The following is a 25,676-nucleotide window of genomic DNA, read 5'->3' as shown; positions in this document are numbered from 1 at the left end:
ACCAACCACACCCCCCCCCCCCCCCAACACAGAGCCCCCATCTCTGTAAATTACATCCACATTAAAAATGGACTACAGTGAAATCTCGTTATAACGGACTTCAAGGCACCTGGCAAAACAGTCTGTTATATTCAAAGACCGTTATATCCAGAGTTGCTGTATGCCCAGAACACAACTACAGGACACCATTTACTCATGCAGCAGACACACTTGTGGTATAGATTATTATATTGTACATGTAGTAATCCAACTTTACCTGACCAGATGCGTAACTATTAATAATCCCGACTACGTATCTGCGCTGGATATCACCTGCACGCCACTCGCCTTGTAGGCGGAACCTGCATGTCCGTTACAGCCGAACAGAACTACAGCTAAAAGCGGCGCTGGGGAGCAAATTGTTTGTCCGTTATACACGATATTCCGTTATAACTGGATTTTACTGTGTTTGGAAATAAAGAGTGTATAACGGCTAACGAAAGTGAGGGGGCGCGGTCATGGCGACGCAGTGACACGGTAATGGGTCGCTCCCTGAGCCATTTTTAGCCCCCGATGCTAATGCAGTTTACTTTCTCCAGCGTGATCGATAAGAGGAAGATAAAGCGCCTCCCAGCGCCTCTTGCTCAGCGGACGACACGTTTCGCCACATTTGCCTGCCTTTCCCTCATCTTTTTCCCTGTTACGAGAAAAATCCATTTGCTAAAAGCCCTCTTTTTCCCGCTACCTGTCACAAGCCGAGAGCGACTTCACAAAGGTGCCTTTTGATCATGATTAACTGCGGAAAATCTGATTATTCCATCCTGTCGCTTTAACCCTCCCCATACACACACACACACACACACACACACACCAGGCTGACAATAATTGTGTTTTTTCTCTTTTCTTGTTTCAGAATCATTATATTTTTTCTTTCCCTCGCCATCATGACACCATTAGGAGACTTCGGCACAAATTGAGACTGAGGACGGAGTGGGCTGTGAAGGAAGAGGGCAGCCATCGGTGAATGTGCGTGAGCAAGACGTGGTAATCCCTCCAAGTGGGGCCCTTCATTAAGGCTGGTTCCTGCCCTACAGGAAAGAGCCCCCTATTCCTCTAGCAGAAAGCAGAGCTAATCAATAGCACTTTTTTCCTTTCCTCTAATGGGCAGTCGCTGCTTTGCTTTCCCACGCCTAAAAAAGCGGCCGTAAAACGCGATTCCGCCTCAGCAACCTGGCTGATAATGCACCCCCCCCTGTTTTTTCTGAATGGCATTCGGCTAAATTGAGTATGGATTTAACATCAAAGGTTTCATTAATTTTTCAAATGAGGTATTAAAGTCGATATTTCAAATGATCACTTAAAAACTGTCCCATGAGTCTAAGAGACTGGCCACTAGGCCCAGGGGCCACTGTGTTGTTTCTAGGGCCCCACTCAGGAATACTCCCCCCCCCCCCCCCCCAGTGTAGTGACTGTTTGTGGCCAACAGGGGGCCCTCAAACCTTGAGGGCCCCATGTAAGTGTTTGCGTTGAGTGGCTAGTAAGGCTCCCATTTACTGCAGAATATGAGCCGCCAGCCGAGGCCCCGACCTGGTGTGGGTTCGAGAGAGCGGGGTGGGAGTGTGGGGGCGGCTTTATTAATAGAGCATTGATTGTCCTCCAGGTAGGGATAACAGCAACCCCCCCCCAATAAGAGACCGTCACCTCATCATAGCCCCGGCACCTGAAATCGGAGGTCTGACTCACTGGCCACCGACGGCTGATGATAATTAGAGCCTGACAGAAGCCAAGGGGGGGGGGGCTTAATCTAGATCTAGAAGAACAGCTTCCTGGTGACATCACACCAAGAGCATGATATCAAAGGGGGTTTGCTTGCTGGATACTTTTCTTATTTCATATTTTTCACTCGACAAGCTTTTGTTAGGAAACGTCCTGTTAAAAAAAAAACGGATGAGGTAGCTGCGATTCGGACAACCCGAGACCTCCTGCTAATAAAATGTGACTTAATTACACGTGGCCAGACCTCAGTTTCGACATGCTGGTTGTTTTGTTTTTGCCTTGTTATCTTCCTGTCAAACTCCATGATGTGACATGATGTTCTACAGTTGTGCAGCTCTGAGTCCACAATGGCCACTGGGGCCGCCGATTCCCCAGGACCATTTGGAGGCCTGGACCGATCCAAGCAACGCCTCTTTGGGGGGAGCTTAAAGTAACACCAAAGCAGCCCCCCCCCCTCCTCAGATTGTGGAGTGGAAGCATCTGGTCAGACTCGCTCGATGGTGGGTGCGCATCGCTTCCAGATGGTGAAATTCAAAAGGAAGGAAAAAATCATGCTGCCATGGGAAGAGTTAAAATAGGATGACAGGGCATTAGATGACGATAAAGCTGCCGCAGACCTGCAGCGCAAACCTTCCTTGCTAAGCCAGCGGGAGGCTGCACCATGGACCGGAGTCACGTGGAGATGACATCATCGGCTAGTGTCAGCTGGACTGTGAGGAAACCCAAGCACAGCTCCCTGACATGTGATGCTGTCAAATCAATCCACTTTACATAGAACCTCAACCGCCTCTGCTCATGAACTCAATCAGATTGAATCCTATCGGTGATTCTGGGTTCGAACAATAATCCTGGCAGAACTCCACCAAGACAAACGTGAAAATCTAGGCTGTTTCAATACCAAGAAAGCCTGGATCGTTCTCTTGGTCTTGGCAAGACCGGTCCTTCTAACTTGCCTCAAAAAGACAAACTTGGGGCACAATGGATCATGGGATTAGTCTCATTTTGCGAGGATGCAACTGATGTATCCTTGATATTTGGGGTGGGGCAAGAATGACATCCGGGGATTTTTACTATCCTCTGTACTTCTGTTCATAGTATTGCAACTGATCTTCGTTGATGGAAGATGTACAAAATTGTACACAAGACAGATATTGAGAAACACCGGTGGTGGCCAAACGGTAGGAGGATTTGTCCATCCCCCCACAACAAAGGGGTTAAAACGCATCAGCATCCTTGGCTACGTCGCTTGACCTCATCGCCATTGCTTCCCGATCTGAAATCTGGCATCCAGACAAAACGTATCCTGACGTAAATCACAAATGAAGCGTGATAAGAAGAGATGCAGCGGCGCTCGGGATGAATCTGGGGTGGGGGGAGTTGCAGCGGCACCTGTCTGCCCAGCGAGGGCGCCCTCGAGGGTGGTGGTGGGGGGCGCTGCGACACCTCCCCCCCCCCCCACCCTGCACGCCTCATCCTTCATCCTCGCCGCCCGTAATGTCCCTTCACAAGCGCAGTTACACCTGAACACTCCGCTGATGCCAAACACCTGGCTTGACTTTCCCACTGTCCAAATGAAAAATAAGCATAATCTGCTCCTTGTGGGCACAGCGGACGGGGTACTCCGTGACAAATTGTGTCGTGTTTTTCATTTCTGCTGAATAGGAAGCGTCACGCAATTCGGCAAGAGAGATTTAATTGTTTTTTTTTTTTTTTACTCTTTTCTCTTTTCCCCAAACCGCAGCAGTCGGGAGAGGCTGCACCAGAGGAAGATGGGGGCTCCGAAATTAAGATGGATCAGGAATGCTGTCTCGTTAGCACTCGCTTCCTAAGCATTTCCCCCTGCAAATGAGGAAAACGGCCCCCATGCCTACAGGCTTGCATCATGCAGGCTTTCATAACGACCCACCTGAGGTCATTAGATCGTTTCAGGAGCGTCGTGGCCCTGGGGGGCGGGGGGCAGGGGGTTTGTGACACGCGCCACCTGCACCATGGCCATCGCACAGCAGTACACCAACTGCCAGGGGTAAACATCTTCTCCATGAGCACTTCCTGTCAGAAAGCAAACAAGGAGACTCCATAACAAGGGCTAATCGCCGTTGTGCCTGTAGCTTCCGGGATAGGGTGCGGACACCAGGCCCAACGTTGGACAAGCAGGTACAGAAAATGGATGGATGGATGATTGGATGGATAGATGGATAACTGCCTTTACCATTAAAAAAAAAATTGCCCTTCCTTTTCATTTTGTAGTTATGACCTCCTGCAATATTTCTAATGACTAAATGACAGACATCGAACTGTCTGACCGTTTCTTTGTTCGAAGCACCTTTAGAATAATTTCTAGAGAATTCCAGGCTCATGGGCCCTGACTGGGTGTCACCCCTTCTGCAGACATCTGCCCTTCACACAAGGCCTCCAGTCTCGATTCTACCTCGATTAGGCCCGGTGGTGCTGACCAAGCGAGATCCATCTGGAAAAACGGCTCCCGTCGTACGATACCATACATTTTAGCTTCGCCCCAAACCCCTGTGCGGATCGTATATTTCCTTATTTCACTTAATGGCGAAGACGCGTCTTTTCCTTCAATAGTTATCGCGGGCCCACGGATTTCGCTGTGAATAAGCGTGCTGCAATACGAAGGCAAAACTTTACTTTTGTTCTTTTACAGTGTGAATAAGTGTGCGAGTGTCAACGTCTACGCTCTGATTCATCCTGAAGGTGAGAAAAAGCTGAGTAATGATCCCGCTGATCCTGCCGGCTGATCTGGCGAATGCAAAAGCTCACAGCGTCCGATTATGTACAGACGTCATTCTGTCTCACGACTCGAACCCTAAACGCAGAGGGTAGCTTTGCTTATTGGGCACAAGCACATTTCAGATGAACTTGTAAACTTGTACCGTCTACCGATCTTGCACGATTATGCAAGTGCTTCTGATATATTCTCTGTTGTCTTTGTGTAATGACAGGTATGAAATGTGATGTAGATTCCTCTGGGATGTACCGCGCTGCGGAAATGAATACCCGCAACGAGGACAATAAGGTCTAACTAATTAGTTTTTGCTGATAAATCCGCGTATGTGTATAATAAACGCGCATATCATAAAAATCATCATAAATGTTCCAGCTCTTCCGAAGACCAGACTGATCGGATGCTTCGGTCCAAGCAGTTAATACGGTAAACTGTGGCAGTTTCTCGGCTCAAGGTTACCTAGTAAATAAATAATTAGCTTAATGTTGTCATGTTAATGGCTGAATTAAATTGTCATGTTCAAATGAAAGGTGTCGCCGTGCGTCTCTCATGCAGGACTTTACGGCGATAATAAATTAAATGTGAGTGTAAGCCATCCGGCCTCCTGTTTAGTTAATTTATTTGACAGAAACGACGTCTGGTTTGTAAGTGCAGCAAAGCTGGCTAACAGGCTCATTTACATCAGCACTTCTTGATAATATCCGTCATGCGTGTGGGAAAGTGTTCCACTTTAAGCCTGAATAACTTTGTCCAGCTGTGGGGAACTTCAAAGTCCTTCGTCTGGGATACTGAGCTGTGCATCTCTCTCTCTCTCTCTCTCTCTCTCTCGCTCTCCCTCCCTCTCTGAAATCCATCCTGTCCTGGCTCCTACGATGATAGCTCTCGCTTTATCTTTTCCGGAAGTGGATGTCGGCAGCTTCTGGTCTGGCCGGGGCTCGCCACACCAGAGTCCAGGTGTCCCGATCTGCACTGGACTTGGCGGGGGGGAGGGGGATGCTCGTTCAGGACACTGTGTGGGGGTATCCCATTTCCCAGCATCCCTTCGGCATGAGGCCTTCATACTCCACCGCAGAATAGTTTTAATGTCCAAGCTGAACTATGACTCGATATTATATGAGCATAAGTTTCATATAAAATGTACGGCAAAAATAGAGAGAAATCCTTTTCAGATCCTGGCATAAACTAATACAGCAGTCAGAAACTGCTGTACCCCCAAAGTAACACTTAGTAACTCAGAATCCCGCTTATGAACACAGATTGGTGGAATCTCAGCCGTACTGAAAAACTAAATGCTTTCCTCCGGATGAGTCCCATCGCAAACTGAACACAGGCGTTACGATAAAAGGACAGACAATTTGTGACAAACAGTCCAACTCTGTCGCCGGGGAGATGCATCGTCGCCAAGGCGCTAAATGCACCGTGCGTCAGGTGGATAACGCCCTGCACACTGGTGTAGCCGCGGCAACGCTCGGTTTCGCACGTTAACCCACTCAGCAAACGTCGCCGTGTATGGGCTAGCAGCAGAAATATCACGGCGCTGCTGGAGGAGAAGTGAGCAGGTGCCACCTGCTAATGAAGCTGAGGAGAGGACTCGTTTACATGAGGTAATACCATTCGGGATTATGGGTAAATGACACCTTAGAACTGCAGGTCTAGTAGTCACCCCGTCAGTGAATCTGGTGTGCTTCATGCATACTCACACCCAGGCCCACAAATAAAATTAAAAGGAGTTCATTGAACTTTCCTAAAATATCCATAGGCCTCACTAACTGACTCCACTGGGTAAGAGGATCACTAAAACGTCACCTAGTCCCACACTAGGCTGAGCCCAACCTCTAAGCTTCAGTCTGAGTCTGATTAACCCCATACCTGTGCCACTGTCATCCTGAGACCCTTGCATTTGACATATTTAGCTGGCACTTTTGTGCAAAGTGGCGTACAAGCAAAGCAAATAGCACTTCAGAAATATACTGTTGAGGAGGCTCATGGGAATTTTACTTACACAAAAATATTCTGAGGGCAGGGGGAAAAATGATTGGTTCAGAGAGATAACCAGTTAGATAGTAGAGGAGGTGAGTCAGAGCAACTAGAGGAGGTGCGACCAACCAATCAAATGTCTTTGTCCTGCCTCCTCCAGTTGCTTTGATCCACTTCCGCTACATTCTGATTGGTTATCTCTCTAAACCAATCATTTTCTTCTGCCCTCTGCCCAACTAGGCATAATTGAGCCTAGCCTGAGCTTGCAGTGAGTGCCCAGGTATGAGTGTAAGCAGGATTGGAGCAGGAGCTATACATGATGTAAAATCAGGGGGCAAACTCCTACTCAAATATAAGACCCAGAGCAATCCGAGATAAACACAGGTTCATCACTTCTGTTTTGATAGTGATTACACCGCAACCCAAAGCCCCAACGTTACCCCGCAACAAACCCGGCACTCCTGGAAATACCCACGGATCCCGAGTAAAACAAGCAAGGCTGTGCGTTTATCACGGTGCATATCCGCCGTGTCACCAAGCACCCGCAGGAAACGCCAAAACAAATACGGGGGAATCGGCACGCTAACTGACGAATGGGGGAGATTAAGGCCACCTTAATGAACTGAAACGCGGATAGGGGATTGAAAGCTAGCAGACTGTGAAGCTACTGAGAGCAAGGAAAAAAGGAGGGAATACCCAGCATGTCAGGAAAATAAATATTAACTCGGAGCGGAGAAAACAAACAGCAAAGAGAAAACTGCGTATTTCAGGGGAGAATCGAGTGTTTAAAAGTGCTGACAGCTTAACGAGAATGAATATGCATGCGGCAGTTTGGGGGGGGGGATCTCAACTACAGGGATGATTTAATATTTAATAGATTAGAAACTGTGGCTGCTGTTAATTAGAATCTGCACATTTACAAATCAGCAGTGATAGCAAAACAAATGATGAAATATAGGAGTGTTCCAGAAGATACCAGGGAAAATGAGATGGCAGAAGGAGCGAACGCGAGCCCGTTAACAAAGGCTTTGTCAGGACGTATTGGAGGACTAATCCACTCGTAGACCGACAGCAGTGCAAAATCTACTTTAAATATTAAAATAAGGTTTGGTAACAGGCATATTTTCCACTGGGGTGTTTTTGTGAACCCATCTCTTATCATTTATGGGTCATTAGACGCTCATCCAGACTGATTTGAGGGCAGGTCTTCCGATCAAACGGGGGTGTGTTTGTCTTACCGTCTGGGAAATATGCACAGGTCTGGAAGACCGGGAGCTGCTCGGATCTGAATGACTTCTGTGTCGGGTGCTCTGCATTAAACATGGTATTTTTCACACTGAATTTTTCCTGACCGGTGAAACGATATAATGACAAAGGCCTCCAAACGAAAAGGAGGAGTTGAGGCTACAAGTGTTTTAGTGGGGCCACGTCCGCATTAGCTACTACGCACTTAAATTAAGCGCGCATAAACCTACTGACGTTTGATCTGGCACAGTGATCGCTGCAATCTGTTATGCAATCAGAATAATGCATTTGACTGGTTACTCCTAGAGGACTGGCAGAGATGTGCTCGCATTTACCAGGCTGACTCATTAGTGCCGTGATGGGGCCAGCAGGGAGAACTCTCCGGAACGCGCGGAGTGACAGCGGGACACCTGATGGATTGCAGCACCGCCTGGGACAGGGGTCAGCTCACAGAGTCGTCCATTTGCCCTGCCATAGTTGCCATAGTCTGCCTTTTTATGGATGTGTATATAGTGAGAGGTTTTTAACAGTGACACTGCCCCCTAGAGTTCAAAAGCAGAATACCTCCATACTCCATCACGTCTGCGGAAAACTCTCACAAGGGACCTTCAACATATGCGCTGTCTAATTAAAGCACCGCGTAATTAATGAACTAGCATTGTTTGTCAAATAGAGGGTTATACATTTTCCTGTCAACATGAAAATTATTGTTATTATTATTATTATTAATAATAAATAGAGGATTACTTTTCAACATCCATTTTTCAGAAGAAGATTTTGCAGTATTTTTAAATGTAGATTTAAATTGAGTGTCATCTAAAATCACAAAAACTGCCTTTCGGGGAACAGAAACCAATTGCAGCAGAGTATTTCGGAACAATGGAAGCCGAAGACGACGGACATTCAGACACTAATTTCACCAAATTCAAAGTGATTTTTAAAGCCATTTTTCAGCTCTGATCCCCTTCCAACATCTGTTGTCTCTCTAAGAGCTCCGTCCCAGAGACAAGATAGCCCACATGATCAAATAGAGCCACTTATATCTTGCAAATGCCTGCACAAACTATAGGCAGATGTAACCTCATCAGCTCACGTACATGGGCAAAAAATAAATGACCTCAAAAAAGCTCTGATGCCAGTCGCAATCTTTGGCTTTTCCCCGAAAACGAGTAATCAGCGATGTCCGCCCCTGGGTTCTATTCGTTTCTTTTTATTCTGACTCTTGCTGAGCCAGTCAAGGACAATCTGGTGACGAGGCCTTTTCAAGCCATGCTGGAGCATGCCCTACGTCGCCCCCTTTTTAAATTAGTAAACCTATCACCAAGCGGTGAGGGGATTAGAGAGGACAACGCCGGCACGCATTTCTGCTGGAAAAGGGCAGCCATCGCCCCCCTGCCGCCAGCGCGGTGGAATGGCCTGGCCAAACAGCCCTTTATGTAGCTGAAAATCTGCTCTGTTCCCCAAAGAGCAGGTCTGCGCTAATGCCGGCTATTATGGGCTTTTTCCGTGATGCGACAGTGTGGACGTTTAGAGCAGCGGGGCGACGACAGAGGCGGGATGAGACCGCAGGTCTTCCTGGGCGGACCTAGCTGGAGTTTCAAAGTGGTTGTCAACTTTCAGTGGCGCCGGGGGGGGCGTTTTTCAGCTTCCTGTGTGGGGAGGGGGGACCGTCACTCTTTCTAGACATTTTTCCAAGTCAGCGCACTGACAAACAAGGACGCCCAAGGCCGCCGGAGCGGCACGGCACGCCGCACGTTCGCCGTTCTGCCTTGAAAAGGTTGCACCTGGGCTCACAGCCTTAATCAAGATAAACACATCAAATAACGTCAGCGACTCGCTTAACAATTTCCGCTCCTCTGCCACATTATGCTGCCCGACACGTTTCTGAATCTGGTCCTTGAGGTGCGTTTTTGGCTGAACATTAATTGTAATTCAAATGTAATGTTAAATTCCTGGAACCTCAGTTAATTAAAAGTTGACGCTGTTTACTTAAACTTAGCCGGAATTTGTCCATGCTCTTATTTTCTCGTGCTTTATGGCTCGTAGGCTGACCCCGAGCCCTACAGCGGGGCACAGCAGCGTCTCTTTCTAGTCCTTGTTATGTCCCATCATCACAAAGCACCAGCCCGGAAAGATCTAGTATCTGCGTGTGCTCTTTGGGTTTTCAGCAGCCCCTGGGGTGCCGTATCCTGCTGCACCTCGCTCTGGGATCAAAGTCGGGGGCCGGCGGGTCGGGGGACAGAGAGAGACAAAGGCTCGCCTTACACGAGTCTCCCAGATAAGCCCGTCGCACCTGAAAGACGGAACCGGACCCACCCAGTTATCGAGGACACAGCCACCAAGTGGGAGGGGGAACTCTCACATGAGACAAGATAAGGTACAGATGGGATTGTTCCGGAACAAACTTGTCAGAAGGGCTATGAATCCGGCTCCTGTTTGGGACGTGTGTCTGTCACTGTTACCTTCCCCTGCAGAGACCAAGGTTATTCTGCTTTTGTAAATGATCTCGCTTTGTCAGTAAACAATAAGAACAATCACACACTTTCATTTGGAAAAGGCTCCTACACACGTGTGTGTCATGAGAAAGCATTTCCATTACAAGGGCAGGATTCTGACTTAATTCTCCAGATTAGTGTACCACTCAGCACAGATATTCCTGTTTGTTACTCCAAAGGCATTTCTAGTTTTTACACAAGCGCGCATTTTGCGATGTCTGATTACTGTTGTGAAAACTCTGCCAAGGACAGAACAAAAAGCCCTGGAGGCCTAACAATTAAAATGGATCCATCAGCATTTTGTAGTTTTTGACCATCCACTGATGATTTTGACCTGGTGCACATGGACGCTCCCCCCAGCATTATGACATCATCAGGACAGTGGGGTTCTCCTGAGCCATGACGACAGCACGTGGCCAGGCATCCACAGGACAGGGTCTGCCTGTTTCTTTTGACGCTCGTTTTAGCAACTTGATGTCAGCACATGAAGGCCTGCCGTGATTTATTAGCAGCTCCAGCAGACAGATCATTACGTACAGAAACAAAACCCAACTCCAAAGATAAATCAGCCTTGCGCCGAGTCCTGGCTAGCGGCCATTCAGACTGCAATTTTGCCCCACATACTGCTTTAGGACTTAATGTGTCACATCTGACAGCATGGAAAACCGCCACCCAGCTTCTCAGCTGAAGGCAGCGTCGTCTCCTGAGCACAGCTCTGTAAATCAAACCAAACCCCTAATATACGACTCAAAAGTGCACCGTCATAATACTGCTCGCATGCGATACACACGCCAAAGATGTTTGTCGATAATAATTTTGCTCTTGAATTAATCACCTGGAGAAGCGAAGGAGCAGCCGTGATGTAATCCTGCCGTCTCCCGCACATTACGCTTGGAGTAAGACAAAGGATTCCGATGTGCATGCTGTCTCTAATGTCTTTACTCTGCTAATGATCCAGATTTATAACGTGGTAATTCAATATCAATAAGGCTGTGATTCCTCAGCTTCCTTTACCTTATTACCGAGCTCCGCTAAACCTGTGAGCCAGATAGGGTCCAGCGTGGGGGCTGGGACCCGCTGCTTCTGGGCTACTGAGGCCTGTCGTGCCTGGGCCACTGTGTCTGAGGCCTGTCGTGCCTGGGCCACTGTGTCTGAGGCCTGTCGTGCCTGGGCCACTGTGTCTGAGGCCTGTCGTGCCTGGGCCACTGTGTCTGAGGCCTGTCGTGCCTGGGCCACTGTGTCTGAGGCCTGTCGTGCCTGGGCCACTGTGTCTGAGGCCTGTCGTGCCTGGGCCACTGTGTCTGAGGCCTGTCGTGCCTGGGCCACTGTGTCTGAGTCACTACACTAGGGAGGCCTTTGAGCAAATGACAAACCCACCCCTCACTGTGCCAAAATCCAACAGGCTTATTGTCGTAGGCCCAGACATGGCGGGTCCCAGACACAGTGGCCCAGACATGGCGGGTCCCAGACACAGTGGCCCAGACGCAGCGGGCCTCAGACACGGAGGCCCAGACACAACAGGCCGCTGCATCTGGGCCACTGTGTCTGAGGCCTGTCGTGCCTGGGCCACTGTGTCTGAGGCCTGTCGTGCCTGGGCCACTGTGTCTGAGGCCCGCTGCGTCTGGGCCACTGTGTCTGAGTCACTACACTAGGGAGGCCTTTGAACAAATGACAAACCCACCCCTCACTGTGCCAAAATCCAACAGGCTTATTGTCGTAGGCCCAGACATGGCGGGTCCCAGACACAGTGGCCCAGACGCAGCGGGCCTCAGACACGGAGGCCCAGACACAACAGGCCGCTGCATCTGGGCCACTGTGTCTGAGGCCTGTCGTGCCTGGGCCACTGTGTCTGAGGCCTGTCATGCCTGGGCCACTGTGTCTGAGGCCTGTCGTGCCTGGGCCACTGTGTCTGAGGCCCGCTGCGTCTGGGCCACTGTGTCTGAGGCCTGTCGTGCCTGGGCCACTGTGTCTGAGGCCCGCTGCGTCTGGGCCACTGTGTCTGAGGCCCGCTGCGTCTGGGCCTCCGTGTCTGGGACCCGCCATGTCTGGGCCTACGACAATAAGCCTGTTGGATTTTGGCACAGTGAGGGGTGGGTTTGTCATTTGCTCAAAGGCCCCCCTAGTGTAGTGACTGTTTGTGGCGAAGAGGGGCCCCAAACCTGGGGAGCCCCACACAAATGCATGGTTTGCGTGGCGGTAAACATCAAAGCTGGGAATAGTCCTGCATGGCCCCCGCCTGCTAGGGTTCTTTCAGTCAGGGTGCCATATTTCCGAAGGACATGCCGGCTCACCGGACTAGCCGTTCTTCCCGGGGTGGGTGTGGCCCCGGACGGGAGCCAAGCTGTCCTTCATCATCTACAGCATCCCTCCGTGGCTAAGCTTTAAACCCTAAAAGTCTCAGGTGTCAAAGCGACGTCATTACGTGCCCCCAGGGCGACGCGCAGGCGCTGCGCGTGCTGCATTATGCTAGCTAAAGCTTTCAGAGGGATCAAGTTACAAAACCTCGGTGAAACTGAGAGGCGACACTAAAATAACACACATGTGCCTTTATTTGTGCTTAAAGCTCGCAGACAGCTCTGACAGAGAAGCAGTCCCCCTCTCCGAGCAGCACTAAGTCCCTCCCCCCTTTGTTTGTTTCCCCCCATGTTAATTTATCAGGTTTATCGTTCCGTCGTTACTCACGTCTGTTATGGACTTTTACGGCTTCTGACTAAAACCTGGGACTCCATACCTCTCAGGCTGAAGGAGAAATAATTACGGACATCAAAACATTCCCTTTGAATGTTTTGCCGCCGTGCTGACGGCCAGAGCCTCTCATGAAGCAGCTGCGGACACGGATCGGGCCGATTTATCAGGCGGCCTGTGTATTCATCATCGTTAGCGGGACGGTAAGCAGCAGGGGAGGATGGATGGAGGGAGAGAGGTGTAACGGGGGGAGAGTGAGAGAGAGAGCAAGGGAGAGAAGGGAAGAGGAGGAAGAGAGCAAGAGAGATTAACTGGCCAAGAAAAGCGGAACGCGGGAGTGTACGCAAAGGTCAGCGGCGTCATTGGGTCACCGCTAACGGTGACCTGGCTTGTTTCCAGCACTCGGGGACATTGGCATCAGTGTCACCAGCTGCAGCCCACACCCCTGGGTCCGCTGAAAGATGGAGGGATGAAGCCCAGGTGGGGGCATAACCAGGAGCAGTTATTCATGTGAAACAGAACATTCCAGAACTTTGCATATGTGACCCCGCCCCCCCCCCCCCCCCCACCTCCGAGATGAAGTCAGCATTATGAAGGATGCTTTAAGAGACGACAGCGTGGCCCACCTGCCGAGACGTGAACAGCATCACTCTGTGAGCCCCCACCCCCCCATTACACTTCACATAAACACCCTCAGGAATGAAGCTTAAATCATTATCCCACCCTATTAGTTGCACTAATATATGTATTTGGGAGATTTATAAACTGCTATGAGTCATGGAGTGTTCAGAGAGCCCTCCGTGTGACTATAAACGGATCGAAGAATGAAGGTGGGGGCATAGGAGCTGGGGCTTAAGATTTCTGGCTAAAAGCAGGAAATCAGAGGCTTGTTTTGTATGCAATGAAATGCTGTCTCTTAAAGGCACCGTTTAAATGAATCCGATCAAAGCATGACTACATGTCAGCTGTAGTGTCTCTGAAAGGCACGGTACAGCCAGGGTCTAGATGCGGCCTAACAGCATCAGGGACTGCATACCTGTTCTCGTTATGAAGAAACTCGTCAAAGGTGCTGTAGGAACAGCTGCGAGCCTCTGACTAATGGCCAATGATTAACCCACGTTAGTTTGTATATAGACTATAGAACATGGCACTGATTTCAGAAAACCAAATTCAGCCCTGCAGACAGAGGTGGGTAATTCAGGTCCAATGAGTAAAAGCACAGGCCAAGTTGTGTATGAAGAGTCATAGAATACTCAGCTGGTTGGTTGAAACAAAATCTTGCTTGTGGGAGTTTTACTTACTCAAAAGGGCACAAGGAAAATGATTACCAATCAGATTGTAGAGGAGGTGGGTCCTAGCAACTAGAACAGGGGTGCCCAACTCCAGTCCTGGGGGGCCGGAGCCCTGTGTAGCTTAGTTCTTTCCCTGTTCCACCATAAATGATTCAGCTCAAGAGCTGTGTGGTGAGTTGAATCAGGTGTGTTAAATGTGGGGAAACCAAAAAATTTGCAGGGCTCTGGCCCTCCAGGACTGGAGTTGGGCACCCCTGAAGTAGAAGATGGAGGATCGAGATGTCAGATAGGTTGGTCCCACTTCCTCTACAATCTGATTGGTTGTCTCTCTCAACCAATCATTTTCCATCTTCCCTCAGCTCATTTTTGTGTAAGTAAAACCCCCATGAGCCAAAATCTCGTTCTGGGCTTTTACTCTATGGACCTGAACTCTCCACTTCTGCCCGCAAACGTGACACCAGCAGCACATTCCCACATGAGCGATGTTCCCTCGTTCCGTTGAGGGGAACCAGCGTTGTTCATTACCTCTAACAAGATATGCAGAAATAAAATAGATCAACTGGCTGACACTGATCCACGGCGTCACCTTTTTATGGGTTTCAGTTCAAAGCCCGGTTAAGTTTGTGGCATTCCGGGCCATTCCAGGGCTGGTTACTCATCCCCAGCAAAGATCCACGTATTGTTATAGCTGCAGAGAATAAATAATATTTTCCCAGCAGGACTGAGGCACATTAGTCCAGTGTGGCATGTGCACTTTTCTTCATCTCCTGAGAAATCGAGTCAATTTTCCTGCTCTTTGGACGCAGTTTAACGTGAACAAACTGGGCCACTTAAGGAAAACATCCTGTCGGTGGAAATTACTGAACACCCCCTTCAGGGCTAACACCTGCGGTTACGGCCGATTTCAGCTCATGGGGAAGGCACTGAGGACACATTTCCTCCGGGCGTTAAAGCACGCCACCACGCAAAGCTCCATTTCGACCGACTCCCCCCCGATGCTTGTCCCTGTCAGGGGAGATGTCTGAGCACGAGTCAGGTCTGCTTTCCAAACCAGGCCAGATTTTTGCGATAAACACGGGTGCAAACCCCTAGAAGTGGATCTCCTTTCAGATGCTAATGTTCCAGCCTTTGCTGGCTGGGCGGCTGCCTGTCGAGTTTTTAGTCAGGTGGATCAAACAGGAGGAGGCTTTTACACTAACCCCCCCCCCCCCCCCCCCACGCACCCCATGCAGCGGGGGGGCAGCTTTTCTGCTGATGCTACTGTTCTTTTAATTTTCAAAACAGAAAAATTCTTTTTTTCTTCTGTTGCATTCAGTTTACACTGGTACTGAGAGTCGAAAGACACAGGAAAGCAGCGATTTCCCCAATTTCAGCAGCATGTGTGTGTTGGGGGGGGGGGGTTAAAGGTCACAGCTCTGCCAGTTTATGTATCTTCTTTATTATGACGCTGTTCAGCATAAGCCTGATTCAAAGTGTCGCACTGTAAAAATCCCATGACATGCTGCTTCCTGACTTGGACCGGGAGAGCACAGTACACACAGCGCGGGGGGACACCCTAGACGATACTGCCGGCAGGCCAGTGTCACCAGCTTCTGAAGTGTAAAACCGGACTCGGAGAGGAAGAGCATGTGAACCCCCAAGAGCAAATGGTCAGGAGGGTTCAAGGGGCAGGCGAATGAAACAGAAGAAGCAGGCAGCAATCATAAGCCCCCCGGTGCCAGCAAAATGGTACAATCCACCAGCCTCTATCCTATGTCGAAATGAGAGAGGTGTCGGGTCGGGTCCCGCTTCTGAACACATCCCCCTCACCTGAGAAACGGGATTAGAGCCTATCACAGGCCAAGAGCCTACACCTTAATCTCCTAATTCGCCTAAAATCCTTCTGCATACGGGGAGATAAAGTCCGCCTCCCCCCCACTCCCCCAACAAAATCTGCCTTGGAAGGGGCAGGTAGCTGGGGCTTTGGGTAGGGGTTGGGGGGTGTGTGTCAGTTAACAGAGTTTGTGGGCTTAAGTCCTGCCGTCAACGATAAACATGTAAACCCACCCTGTCTGGCGGCAGAGAGCAGAGCCTGAGAACCGTCCGTCTGTCTGCAGCTGCAAGCCTCTGACAAGTCCGTTAAGTAGAGCGAAGAAAAACACCAGGAGGATTGTGGGGAAAGTTGTTTTTTTTGTTTAATCTTATTAAAAGCTCAAAGGGCTGGCGTGCGTGGTGTCACCGCGAGTGTCAGCAGGCGGCACGGCCCTCCGCCTCGCCGAGCCAGAGCCAAGATGGCAGCCGACAGACACTAATGCGCCGTAATCTGAGCGCGGCCCGCCAACGGGAAGCCCCCGGGCTGTGAAAATGTCCACCGTCTCTCAGACGACCGGCACGCGCCATCTTCTTAAAGGCATACAACGAATAAAAGAGCCTGAGCATCTACAAATGGCGCTGGTCCAGATGTGTGATTTCCTGACCCCCCCAGACGTGGTTGGCACTGGCGGCAGAGATCCAGCCGTGGAGGGAGGGGGTCCAGGTCATGCTCTTGCCTTTCATTGGGGGCTCAATTTGCAGAGGCAGACTGGGGGCCCATAGGAAGTATGTCAGCCGCCCCCACCCCCGGCGGGAGCAAGAGCGAGTTTGGGAGCCGGGCCGGCCCCACAGACTCGTCACGGACACCTAATCCACTAATGGGCTCAGGAGGCTAGTTTTCATGCCCCCCCGCGCCATTGCCAAGGACGATGCCTGGCTGCACGCTCGGTGACTGCAGAGGCTGGTACAAACGCAGGCTACCATGGAAGGGGGGCCATAGCTCCAAAGACCACCCCCCCCCCCCAGTCATTCTGCAGTGTGAACAGTGTGAGATCTCAATATCAGTGGCCATTGCTATTTGGGACTCAGATTGCCAGCATCCAGAAACCTCTAATCAATTAATCAGTGAGCCAATGTCCAACCCCAAACACACCAGGATCCAAATGGACCCTTGGCTGACCTCCGTGAACTAAGCTGTGATCCATTCGTGATCCTCTGTATGTGCAAAAAGATTCGAAAAAGACCAAAATGATCATCCCTCCCTCGACCACCATATTAAGGACAGAAGATGCAACAATGACGTTGCCTGTAACGTGTCTTCCGGCACTCTAGGTGTCGCTGATGTTGAAGGGTAAGCCGTAGATGCGAAGAAGAAGTATAGATACGTTCACTTCGCGAGTCATAGATGCCCTGCTCAGATATAGAAAGCTAAGTTCATCCAGCTTGTGTGTGGCCAGGTGTACCATCGCAAACCACACCAGTCTAACATCCATTTTCCCTTAAAATAATAATACAAAACCTAAAATTGCAAACAAGCGTAAACAGGAAGTAAGCAGAATTAGCGTCAAGTGGGTTATAATTACTTGACTCTATGAGGGAAAGGCCAGCTGATCAATGACTACCTGCAAGAGCATCAGACACGCACTGCGGCTCTGTCAGACAGAGCGGGAGGCTGCAGGCCTCAGTGACAGATCATCGCTCAGATCCACGCTCAGGCCAGCATGGTGCTGCTAACTCAGGCCGGGCGTCACGTGGCTGACGTAACTCCTCCCAGATATTTACAGCACGTAGAGCAGTAAATATCCCCCCCACTTATGGAGACGCAGCCTCGGAGGGGCTGTAAGAAACTTTTCGCGATGCACTTTCACCCGGATTTATAGCTCTGTGATTCATTGTCCCAGCCACCTTTTTGTTTTATGGCGCTTGGCCAAACGACGCGGGCTCCCAGAAGCTCTAAGGTACTGATTAGGCCGCTCTGCAGTCTTCAGAAAATGGGCCGTTGGTCGTCCCATAGCAGCAAATTAGACCGTGGCTTTCAGCCTTGGAAATGTCCACGCAAGATCACACTATCAAAGTCAACCCCTGTCTTTGAAAAACCATTGTTTTCTATCTTGCATCTCTGCGTGATTCAGTAAAAGGTTTGTGAAATGCTGTATTAAGAACAGAACTGGCTGTATCAACTGAAAAGTTTACTTTTTATAACTTATATCCGTACGGTATTATTTGAATTATTTTATCTAATTGGTGTAGGCCTACAAAGTAACCTAAGAAGTACAGGACAGGAATTAAGCTTCTTGGGTCTAAATAGCAAAATAGATAAAAATTTCATCATACATGTGCTGCTCTGTAACAGTCACTGATAGAAATGTGTGAGTTTAGGGTGAGACTGGAGTATTTCCAGAAGTACAAGCCCATGGGTGACTAGTTCTGCTCTGCAGCATGGACAGTTTTGACACGCAGTCTCAGCAGGTGCCACTGAAGGGCACCGTGCTCGCATTACCTGCTGCCGACCTGCCCTCATGGCTACCCTAACTCCCCCTGCCTCCAGCCAGACTAGAATCGATCCCTCTGCCCCCAACCCGGAGACCCACCCGCTACCTGGCCCTGCAACAGGCCCCCTGCTGGCCGTTACAGACACACATCCACCAAAAGTCCATCCAAGGCTCCAGGGGACAGAGTCACCACAGTCAGGCTGGAAAAATGACTCTGCATCTACGTGGGTATAAAACCAGCCAGGAGACCACAATGCAATGCGGCTTGCTTCCCAAAACACCTCCCCCGCATTCTGCGGCCTCTGTGGCCACGAAACACACGCAAAGCTCACCTCCAGTCAAACGTAGTTTTTTATTTAGCTAAAGTTTAGCGGGTAACGGTGAGACTCTGGATGCTAACGCATGTCGTAAAAATAGCCTGCATTTCAACCAGGCATTAGCACCAGCTGGTAAACAGCAGAGCAGCAGATCTGGTGGGAACAAGTCAGAGTGAGGTGAAGTCTGGGTTGATGGTAGAGACCCAGACCCAGACCTGGGGTAAGGCCACTAGCTTGAGACTCAACCCTCTGAAATCTTAATGATTAACAGAGAAAGACCTTCAGAGGTCTCCAAAAGGAGAAAGTGACACATTTGCGTCCAGTATCTTCTTGGTTAGAGACACAAATGTCTCATTTAAAATTAATGATTAATCTTCAGTACTAGTTAGCGATTTTCGTTCATCCAAAAGTTTACCTACTGTTTTTGTACCACAGGTAAGTGAAAATTACCCATCTACACAAAATATGAAGCGTTAAAGTAGCCAGTATCTGGCCTCAAGTGACCTTCCACAAAGGCCCATTAGTTAGCGGGAGGCGGACATTAGCCGCAGATCGAGAATGTAATCACAGCTTTGCGGTAAAACCCTTCATTGAGAAGGTTTGACAAAACAATGAAACAGAAAAGATAAACATGTGGCACGCTTCCCATTTGCATATCGACGCGAATCCGTGATCCTTCGTCCACTGTCAGAAAAAAGAAAAGTCGGTCTCAGTTTTGCGGGGTTACAAACCTTGCCGGAATTGTTCATTAGCACTGGCTACACACTATTAGCACCGAGGCGCAAAATAGCTAACGACGGCTGAGCGCTACATTAGCGAATTACGTAACAAAAAGGTAGGAGGAAGGTCACAGCGTCCTCTGAGAAGACGACAGCAAGCCATCGGAAAGTCTTTCCAGACACCACCGTTCGTTGTCCTTATGTTTCTCGGGGGGGCCCGTAGGTCTTTAAGTCAAGTCAAGCGGGTCTTTATTGACGTTCCATCGATATACAATCCGCAGCGTACAGTGGCAGGAAATAACATTGCTGAGGACCGCGATACGGGATGTATACATAAAGTGCAGAGACTGTAAACAAGACAGGTGCAGCACATGGGGGGGGAAGGAGAATAATAGCTAATACATATAATAATAGAGAATATATATATATATACACTAACATGGGGGAGCTAGGGGCCCCCACACAATGTAACTCATACGGTGGCTACTGTAGAAATAATAAATATGAGATGTAACGATACGATATATACAACATAGATGTAGGAAAAGGTGCAGTGTGGGTAATGTTCACTGGGTGAAGTGACCAGTGCTGGTGGTGAACCGGGTTTGTTTAAGGGCCTGAATCCACAGTGGCATCCAGGACAGATGCGATCTGCCAGTCAATACATTAGGTGAAATAGGCAGCCGCCTAGGGCACCATCTACTGACGGGGCGCCGACTTAGCATGACACAGTGAGAATGGTTGATTAAGCTTGCTGGGGGAGGGGTGTCAGTGGTGAAGCTTGCCCAGGCCTCCACATGGGCTTTAAGGGGCAGACATGGTCACACCGGGGTAACAGACAGTAATGCCACACAAATGTAGGGGCTTGATATGAACATGTGATGCCCTCAGGCAGGCCCCTGGCCGTCTGGGCCAGCAGTTCGGTCAGCGTGTCCCCTGGACACATTTTGGGGACCGGCAGATTTCATGTCGACTGACCGCACGCCACAGATTGTAGACGTACCACTGCCCAACTCCTCGGATCAGGGCTTCGGAGAGGCGGTCCTACCCTGGTAATTAGGCATGTTCGGACCACGCTTTAACTGGCCTGACCTGCACTGCTTGTGGGTTCATCTCACAGCGACCTCGCAGAACAGGCCATTAATTACTGGGAACTCATCCCGGGGATGATATATATTTTAATAGCGAACAGAGGTGACTCAGTCAGGTCGGGAGAGAGAGCCGTGCATGCTGGGAAAAGAAGAATTAGAGCACTGCTTTCATTTTGTGCAATGGTTTGTGAAATAGACTATCGCCGTTGTAATTCTTAATAAAATGCTACAAAACACTACAACAACAACATAGGATAGTATGAGGTCCCCTTTACAGGGTTTATATTAATATATACTGTACATTTTCAGTTAAAGGTAACAAAAGGCAGGTTATTCTGCATTCTGACACGCACACGGCTTTAGCGTGTGCCCATGTGTGAAGTGGCGTGTTTACAGTCTGAGTTTCACGTGACTCACCCTGCCAGAGGAAGTGAGGATCTGCGTTGTATCAAAATGAAGACCGAGCAGGATTTGGATCCAGCCGCCGGCCGCTGTTATGATTATCGATGCCGGGTCATATTTTCCATTTTAAAGGAGACAGACGCGTCCCACGTCTGAGGGGAGCTGGGGGGGTCCGGGCTGGCCCGCGTCTGCCATTTGTTACCCTTCGTGCAATTATCTCAGGTCACGTCTATTGAATATCTGATTCGGCTAATGAATTCCCAGGATTCATTTCTGCACCACAATGTGCCCATTGTTTCCAGTAAGGGCTGCGGGCGCAGAGGTTTGCAAGTAAACTGATCACACTTTATGGGTACAAAATACCATCGTGGTGGTGGTGGTGGGGGGGGGGGGGGGTGCTCATCGATTCAAGCCCCACTTCCCATCTCCAAAGGCTATGCTAGCAGTGGATATTCAAGCCCCTGTTCAGTTATACTGCACAAGTCCCACAGAGACACCCCCAGGCCCAAACCCACCACAGCAGGTGTGATGTGGGGGTGTTTTGTGTGTGTGTGTGTGTGTGTGTGTGTGTATGTGTGTGTGGAACCTGTTATTGTGATGTTGTGGGGACCTTTTTTCAGGTCCCCACAAAGATCTATGAATGCAATCAGAAAACTAAAAATGTTTTCCCCACAGAAATGAATGGAGAGTCCCCATGAAGATATAATTGCAAACTTTTGTTTGTGTGTGTCTGTTAATGTTCCAGGGGGGCGGGGCCACAAGGGCACTGGCCCCTGCTGAAAGCTACCTATTGGCCAGGGCCTGGCAGACCTGGAGTACCACCTCCTTTGTCACACACTGATTCCTAACATATCATTGGCTAATGAAATGGTTGTTCCCTCTTTATGCTCCTCACCTTAAAAAAATCATAGAATCTCCATTGCGATGTTCTCATAGCTTGTTAAATTAGAGGTGGAGGGGGTGTCCCCTCTAAGAATCACTACGAACTTATAATCTGGCTCCTAAACATTGCGATGTTTGGGCGTAATGAGGGGGACGCAAAGCACTGAGATTGTGTGGTTTCTGATGACCTCCCCATAGCCGGCAGAGGGGATGCTGTGGCAACGCATTCCTTGCTCCCCCGGCACAATCTGACTGGGGTCCTGTTAATGAGCACGAAGAATACCAGCAGATGGGGCGACCAGAAGGGGGCGCCAGCTGGCCCGGGCGGGTGAGCCGAGCGGGCAGGAATTCCTGTGGCATTTACCCAAACAATTTCCTGTTTAATGGGAAAGAAAGGAAAAGTGTGGGTCAGGATTTATTCAAACCTTCCATGATGAGTTCTGGGCTCGAGGAACACTGAGACCATTTAAGAGCTTTCCGGAAGGGAGATACTGATTAACAGGCATGATATTAAGGAGGAATGAATATCTGTGGGGGGCAGAGAGATTCAGGGATACTCTGCGCAGGGGTTCTGCATACTGTACTACATGGAGATAGGAGCATCCATTTGCACACTGCTTGGTGTCTGAACGGGAGTGTCGGTGTTAAACCGGAGGCAGGAGGACTAAACGCGGCTAACACTGTGACTGTGTGTTAGCCATGGTGGGAAGGGCGGTGCAGAGGGCCCTCTCTGATTTGTCAGTCAGTTTTCCAATTTGTTTTATTTTTTTTCAGTCCACCTTCAGTCAGGTGGCATCGGGGAGTGACATGAGCGGGACGGCGCGCAGACAGACACACGCTGGTTCGCGGCTCAGCGCTGCAGCTCTGAAGAGTCAGGTGTCCGGGAGAGACCTACGGGCCCCCGGGCGGCCCCGGCCGTTTCAGGTTTCAGGACTGAGACGCTCGTCACCTCGGCGGGTCATTTAGGAGAACGGCAGAGCTGCGTCACCGAGCCGACAGGGCCGCCCCACACTTGGGGCACCGATGACGTCATTGACAGGTGGTAGTGGACAGGGACATGTGAAGTGGAGCTCACACAAGCCCCGCCCACATCCTGTTTGAAACCCTTCAGATACAGGTACACGTTGTATCCAATGTATTTGCTGGTTTTAACAGTGATGTAGAACGGAAGATGGATTGTTTAATAGGTAGACCTGTTACCTCATACGTATAGGGTTGGGGGTTTAGAGAGTTTTCATGTTCTGTGGCTTTCTATCTATAATCTAGAGACACACATATAGGCAGAGGTGTCTATAAAATTGCCCCCTGTATGTGTGCCCTGTGACGGAGAGTGTGGCATGAAGGCACTGCGGGTATGTCCCTGTGGGCCTGAAAAGCAGAGTCGCTTGAACAAGGCGTGGAAAACACCAGAATATGTCAGGGCTGGGCCCAGCCACCGAATCCAGTCATTAACTATGAGTGTGGCCCGGCTCCATTACCAGCTCAAGGCGTAACCCGACCACCTAAAGGGACACCACGCCAGTGACTCTGCATCGGGGCCTCCATACTGGTGACTCTGTGTCAGGGACACCATGTCCGTGACTCTGCATTGAAGCCTCTACGTCAGTGATTCCGCGTCGGGGACACCACGCCGGTGACTCTGCACTGGGGCCTCCACGCCGGTGACTCTGCGTCGGGGCCTCCACGCCGGTGTCTCTGCACTGGGGCCTCCACGCCTGTGACTCTGCGTCGGGGACACCACGCCTGTGACTCTGCGTCGGGGACACCACGCCGGTGACTCTGCACTGGGGCCTCCACGCCTGTGACTCTGCGTCGGGGACACCACGCCTGTGACTCTGCTTCGGGGACACCACGCCGGTGACTCTGCACTGGGGCCTCCACGCCTGTGACTCTGCACTGGGGCCTCCACGCCTGTGACTCTGCGTCGGGGACACCACGCCTGTGACTCTGCACTGGGGCCTCCACGCCGGTGTCTCTGCACTGGGGCCTCCACGCCTGTGACTCTGCGTCGGGGACACCATGCCGGTGACTCTGTGTCGGGGCCTCCACGCCTGTGACTCTGCGTCGGGGACACCACGCCTGTGACTCTGCGTCGGGGACACCACGCCGGTGACTCTGCGTCGGGGACACCACGCCGGTGACTCCACAGGCAATTGACTCTGCATTGATCCCTAATAGTGCGTCCCTCTTAGTGCAGGTTACACGGCGCCTGAAGCACAGCATTCATTAGTATGAATCTTGCCCTCGACCCAAAGATTTTTGAAATTTTGCTGCTTTTATCTGATGAGAGTACAAAAAAGTCCTTTCTTAGGCGTCATCTTCACGTTTTGGTCCGAGAGTCCTGCTTCCTAGAAGAATCCATAAGAATGCCAGGGGATACAGCTATACTCTGCCGTTTGCTCTTATTCCACTCAACTGGGGGCTTTTTTTACAGAACTGATACAGCCCCCATGGGCCTCAGATTTTATGAAGCACTTTAAGTGTTTAGGTTTGAGTCGGATCCTCACCCAGGTCTTGGTATCTAGGGCAACAGCTCTTGTTGTAATTAGTCAGATAAGACCCCACCTTCCAGGGGGAGATGACCACTGTTACATTTGGATTGCTAAATTGTTATTTGTATCCGTGTGTGTGTTTGTCAGTGTTTTTGTGTGAGTCTGTATATGTGTGTGTCAGTGTTAGTGTGTGTGTGTGTGTGTGTGCCTGTGTCTGTGTGGGGGGGGGGCATCTCTCTGGTTCTGGTACTCTAAGCTCTGATTCGGTGGCGGCTTCTTAAATGAATTAGCTGATGGGATAAACAAACAAACAAACAAACAAATAAACAATGCAAAAACAACCAAATAATAATCCTAGGATATGCCGGTCGTTTGGCCAGTGGAAGCGTATTCTGAGAATGACACCCACGCCGGTCTTCAAAGTTTACAAACGAATATATTAATATATTAACCTTTATGTAACATTTTTAAGTGACCCTTCTTTTACTTTTTCGGCGGAAGGATTGATTGGTTTTATCGAATCAGTTCCCTGAAACTCAGATGAACGGCTTTCTGTTGTGTGAGTAACACAGATGTTAACTCTCAATAACCAAACGGGGCGCCAGTGTTTCAGGCCTGAATGAAATATGAATCTATATCATCTAGCTGAGACCCAGGACCATCATGTATATAAAACCATAATCATGTGGGAATGGGAATGAATGGGGGGATAGAAGCAGAGATGGGATTAATCAAAATGTGGACAGGAATGAAAAAACACAAGGAAACATTTTAATTTATTTTAACAGATCCAAGGTTGGCGTCGCTCTGCCAATCTTGCCACTCGAATTGGTGCTGAGCCAGACCCCAAAACAACTGCTAGCAGTGGGATTCGAACCCATGCCCCCAAAGAGACTAAAACCTTAATCCAGCACCTTAGACCACTCAGCCACACTACCTCACAAAACAAAGATGCCAATTAGTCAGTTAGGGGTAGGGGGGGGGTGAGAGTAGGTGTGAGCTTCCTGAGAGCGAGATCAAAAGAAATCACTAATGTAAGGAAGGAGGTCATCAGCTGACTTTGCCATATTCTGAAACAACCAAATGCCCCCCCCCTCCCCCCATTAATATGAACGTGGGTCACTCTCTCATAGGTCCCCAACCTTTGCAGCTCAGGATCCCGGAAATAAAAATGTCAGAGACTTGCAACCCACATTTGTGACTCGGGGGTGGGGGGGGGGGGGCTCTCTATTGACAGATTAATTGCTATGACCGGTTGCTGTTACGATTAAAATGTAATGTTACTACCAAATGCA

General features: G+C 49.8%; 1 long non-coding RNA gene across 1 annotated transcript; it reads left to right on the top strand.

Annotated features, from left to right (window-relative positions):
• The first annotated feature begins 313 nt into the window (after window positions 1–313).
• Window positions 314–22,731, top strand: LOC111846449 (uncharacterized). Its single transcript, XR_002838890.2, has 3 exons — window positions 314–754; window positions 893–1,005; window positions 22,664–22,731. It is a non-coding gene; the product is annotated as an uncharacterized lncRNA (long non-coding RNA).
• Window positions 22,732–25,676: the final 2,945 nt, after the last annotated feature.

This window comes from Paramormyrops kingsleyae, chromosome 21 (genome assembly GCF_048594095.1).
Source record: "Paramormyrops kingsleyae isolate MSU_618 chromosome 21, PKINGS_0.4, whole genome shotgun sequence".
Lineage (NCBI taxonomy): Eukaryota > Metazoa > Chordata > Actinopteri > Osteoglossiformes > Mormyridae > Paramormyrops > Paramormyrops kingsleyae.
Note: the sequence above shows the minus strand (reverse complement) of the source record. Positions and strands in the feature narration are given on the sequence as shown.